The 5,469-nt window shown below is 37.8% G+C and overlaps 1 pseudogene; it reads right to left on the bottom strand.

The window, feature by feature from the left end:
* Positions 1 to 222: 222 nt before the first annotated feature.
* LOC149531041 (L-type lectin-domain containing receptor kinase IX.1 pseudogene) lies at positions 223 to 1,621 on the bottom strand (annotated as a pseudogene).
* Between the last annotated feature and the right edge of the window lie 3,848 nt (positions 1,622 to 5,469).

The following is a 5,469-nucleotide window of genomic DNA, read 5'->3' as shown; positions in this document are numbered from 1 at the left end:
CTATTATTTTTTCTCAAATTACATGCCTTGTGAATCGGCCATGGCCATAATCATTAAATGGGAATACATATATTTGTTATGCACTCTCAATATTCCAGGTGTTCTCTGCAGTGCAAAATTTTCCATCAGACATGGACGATAAAGCAGAGACAGGACCATGACAGGTAGCGTACACTATTTCTGGATAACTCGGTGGAAGAGGAGGGAGCAGAGTTTTTATTTTCAGGATATCAACCACCTGTCTGCATCTGCGGCGTCCCAAATCATACCCGTTCCATACAAGTCCCAAACCCATTCGACTAACCTCCAATTGTGGTCATCCAAAGTCCGGTCTATAGCCTTTCTTCCGCACGCGATTTCTAGACACACTGCCCCAAAGCTGAACACATCCGATTCTAAGCTCGCCTTCCTTGTAATGAAACACTCGGGTGCAACATACCCACATGTCCCTGCCACCATTGTCGTGTCAGATGCTGCACGCTCACGTTCAATCACTCTAGCTAGCCCGAAGTCACCAAGCTTTCCATTGAAATGGCCGTCCAATATTACATTGCTTGCCTTTATATCTCTGTGCACAACACGCTGGTCCCATTCTTCGTGGAGATACAGAAGAGCAGAGGCTATGTCACATGTGATGCTGTACCTTGTCTTCCAATTCAAATAGTCCTTCGTGTGATTCCCAAATAGATATTTGTCCAAACTTCCGTTGGGCAGATATTCGTAGACAAGAAGAAGTTGGCCCTTTTCATGACACCATCCGTAGAGCTGAACAAGGTTCCGGTGCCTCAGCTTGGAGATTATACTCACTTCTGTTATATACTCCTTTTCACCTTGTTTCGAGCCTTGGGATATTCTCTTCACTGCCACGATCTCCTTTGAGGAAGACAAGAAACCTCTGTAGACTTGCCCGAAGCCTCCCTTTCCAAGCATTTGGTCGTTACTGAAGTTGTTCGTGGCAGCGCGGAGGAGAGAATAGGAGAACTTTTGCGGGCCTTCATGAGCAAAGTGTTTGTCCAGTTCTCCGGGCCAAAAGCAGTACCAAACACACCATTGCTGCACACACAACTACCACCCCACAGACTGTGACAAAGTACAGCAGAATAACATTCCTTTTTCTACTTCTGTGGAGCTGTGAATGTCGAAACTGTGTTTCGATTTCCCATGAATATTGGGAACAGAAGTTCCAATTCCAGATGTTGTGAGACTCCGTTGAACCAGACTCCCTGGAAGCGGAGAAATCAATCTTGACCATCTGAGGAAGATACGCACTGAGGTCTATATCATAAGACAAGATCGGCGTTGTGGGTCTTCCCAATGAATACAATGATTCAGTCGTAAGATAGAGTTGGAGCTTCTTCGCTGCCCCATCGTAGTCCACCCATGCTCTCCATGCCTGGCCGTCCATGAGTTAACCAGGGCTCACAGAGACATTCACCTTGGAAATAACGCTATTGACGTCGTTTCCCACGTGGTTGTTATCAATGTCGAAAGGGTAATTCTTGAACGTGTCAAACTTCACTGCCACAATTTGATTGGAGATTTTTCCATCAGATGTCTGATTGAAGAGGCCAAGCCATTTTCTCCCGCCATTTGCAGGTGGTTCCAACTCAAATGGAGCCATGAAAAAAGTGAGTCCACCCCCGTATTTGTTGGCGACATTTGGAGAGACATCGAAGGAAAAAGAGGAAGAGAAATTGGCGAGAGCGCGAGAGGAGGCAGAGTGAATCCACAAGGGAACTGCTTTGTTATAAGTTGCCTACCCCCAGTTTTCCGTTGGAAGATTTGACCATGGCGTGAGAGAAATGTATGGGGTGTTCCCAATAGAGGCAGGCAGAGCGTTTCCATGCAACAATATTTCTCTCGGGAAAGAGTAACTGTAGTTAAATCCACTCCGTCCATCTGCTGGCAATTGTTGACTGCAAAATAAGAAGAGAAAGAAGAATGAAAAAGGATTTGCCATATGAGATGTGTCTCAGACGTGATATAACAACTCTGTTTTATAACCAATGTGTTACACTCTTGCGAAGGTTCAAAAGCCTTTTTGTTGGCCCTCATTTCTAGAATTATCTATACAGGCATCAACAGGCCTGCATACGACGGAATACAAGCATATTCGATTTCTAATTTTATTATTAAATTAAAAAATATCCGTCCACCATTTCTTTGGAATTGTGTATACATGTATCGAAAGGACTGTGATAATAAGATAGAATACAGTCATTCTCTATTCCTAATTTTATTATTAAATTCAAAATAAATATCATTGTCCTACGGCTTTTGATGCTGTATAGCCAGCTATTTCATTTCTCATGAGTAACATGATTTTACTAACACAATATCTGACTACCCTAGGATTTCATTATGTCTGCTTGTTTCTTCAATGGTCTTTCCCATGTTTCACCTTCATTATCATTTACTTGGGTTGTTTTTAACGCTTTAGAACCATTTCTGTGTTCGCTTACAGTTGTCGCATACCTCCATGACGTACACTCCGCAATATAAATTTTAATTATTCGTTAGTAATTAGTATCAATAGCAATTTTTATGTCTTCAGTGCTTCAGTTAATTTGTCTGTACAGGATACGATCTTCGATAGATTGACATACAACATTGCAAACATTGCTTAAAGCCATTTTGATGTTTCAGTGCTTAACCGAGCCTGTTTATATATATATATATATATAGTATTTGTTAAATTCATTTATTAATTTTAATTTATTTATTTAGTTTTTTTTTTAAATTGGTAAATTGCTGGAGCCTTATATTATATTAGATAAGCAAAAAATAACAAAAATTACAAGAATTCTCTGTTCTGATGGGCATTGGTAAACCAGAAACCTGTCGATAAGGTAAATGAACAACAACAACAACTAACAGCCAAGAGGGTTAAGCATAAATAAAATTAGAATGATAAAAGCTAAAGCCTGATTAGGACTAATTTAAAAAGAGAAAAAGTTGCTATCAAAACCTAAGGATAAAAATGAGAATTTCCAACTGCCAATGGATTAGCTAAATGCTCTAAAATGTTATAGCATTGACTCTGAGCTGAATTTTAAGTATTTGGCCTACTTATGATTTAATATGGTGAAGTAATGCCTATTTTTCTTTTCTTTTTTGATGTTTAATTTTATTACTTGATTTGCAATTAATAGCTATTTTGGGTGATAGATATGGAGAGATGCAAACATACCTCAAAAACCCTTCGTAGTTTTAGTTTTAAATATTAAAGATTACGGGGTGAGGGGTGAGCAGGCTAGAGCTAAATTGCATGCTCGATTGCAGTGATATGGTCTAAATTAATGAAACCCAGTCGAGAGTAAGCAAAGAGTGAAAAAAAAATTAAAAAATTGGGTACATTTTGATTTATTCAGATATCAAGATTTCGTGTCCATATACAAACAAGAAAAAATGTTACTTAATAAAAGGGCCGAGCCCAGCCCCAATCAATTGAGAAACGAGCATTCGTCGAGTCAATTAAAAAATCTGTGAGAATAACATACGACACCAGAGCTTACATTAAAAAAAAAACCTTCCAGAAACCAATACTAAAACAGATGCAAAACTGGTAGAGAATAATTAAGTAAGGATATTGAATTAATATTAATAGAGTATACATTGAAGAACTTCCAAACTGAAAAAATTATGAATTAGTCATGATTGAAAATTAATAAGTGTTCTCCATCTGTGCCCCTATTTGCTAAATTATCAGCTTCAACATTACCTTCTCTAAATATATGAGAGAATCTAATTTCTTCAAATTCTTCCAGAAGTTTTAATGTTGCTTCCAACCGGGAGTTTAATATCCAATTTGGAGTTGCCCCTTTTTTTAGCACATTTAGGACAATTTGGGAGTCACCTTCGGTTATAATTTTCTTGATTTTTAGATTGATACAAATTTTTAGACCTTCTTCTATTGCTTCAAGTTCTGCCATGTTATTTGAAACAATTCCTAGAGGTTTTGCTATTTTTGCTAGCCAGTTGCCTGATTCTTCCCTAATTATACATCCTATTCCTACCTTGCTAGGGTTTCCTCTAGAAGCCCCATCAAAATTAAATTTCTTCTAGTCTTTCGGGGGTGGTTTCCATTCGCATTCTTTTCTAGCTGCACTATTGTTCTTCTTATATATGAGGGGTGGATTAATCAGGGGTTTCCAATGTTTTTTAATTTCTGCATCTCATTCTGAAAATGATCCTTCTTCTATCATCTTTTTCCTTATGTCACTATTTATTACCTCCACTATAGTAGCCTCAATTTTGTTGTAGAGTGATAGAAAGTTTAGTTCTTTGTCTTGGAAGATTCACCTGTTTCTCTCTTTCCATATCTCCCATACTAGTATTGCTGGGGTGATGTTCTAGATTTTTCCATATACTTTCTTGTCTAATGTCTTTGGCCATCATATTAAGTGATCGTGCCATTTTTTTGGAAGAGGGGTTGTCCAATTGAGTTTTGATTTGAGCCATATCCAACATTCCTTCACAAATTTGCATTGATATAGCATATGCTATGTTGTTTCTGAATCTTCCTTACAAAGAATACATCTTGATGGACCTTAAATTCCCATTTTTCTAATTTTGTCCGTTGTAAGGATTCTATTTTGAGTAGCTGCCCATAGGAAGATGCCAGCTTTGGGAAGCCCTGCTGGATCCCAACAAAGATTCATCAAGATATTTAATGATTCCCATTTTTTACGAGTTTGTAATTTGTTTATATCCTTCTTTTACTTTGTAATTTCCATCTTTAGATGTTGCCCAGATGAGTCTATCTTCCCTATTTTTAACTATGATTGGCCGATCTTTCAGAATGTTTTCAAGGGTTTCTTGATCTGTCTAGTTTAGGCCACAATTGACTACGGGTTTCCACTCCCAGGAGGTTCCCATGATGCTTTGGGTTTCTTTGATATAATCTTTAACTTTGTTGCCCCATAAAGTTTTTAAGTGAATTTTGGTGTTAATGTTTACAACAGTGGACTCAAGTTTGGGGGGGGGGGGGTACCCATTCCAAGAATCTTCCCAAAATAATACTATATCACCTTTCCCAATATCCCATGTTGTATATTTATTTATGATGGGATGACACTTCATTATGAAATTCCATGCTGCCAAACCTCTGGGAGGATTCCTAGTTCTAAATAATGAAGTGTTCTCTGTTGCATTGAGATATTTATTATATAGAATTCTAGCCCATTTTCTATCTCTGTCTTGATACATTCTTCATACCTATTTTCCTGCTAATGCTTCATTTTGCCATTCTAGGTTTTTAATGCCTAAGCCTCCTACTGCTTTAGGCCTACATATTTTTTCCCAGCGGATCAACACTGCCTTCTTTTTATCTTCTAGACCATTCCAAAAGAAGTCTCTTAATTTCTTTTCGATTTTTCAATTTATGTTCTTAGGTACTTGTAAGCATGAGAGTTAATAAATAGGTAGAGCTAATAATACAAACTTGATTTTTGTTGTTTTCCCAACCTT

This window comes from Cupressus sempervirens, chromosome 11 (genome assembly GCF_028749045.1).
Source record: "Cupressus sempervirens isolate cs-2001-9-10 chromosome 11, ASM2874904v1, whole genome shotgun sequence".
NCBI lineage: Eukaryota > Viridiplantae > Streptophyta > Pinopsida > Cupressales > Cupressaceae > Cupressus > Cupressus sempervirens.
This window is presented reverse-complemented; position numbering and strand designations above follow the sequence as displayed.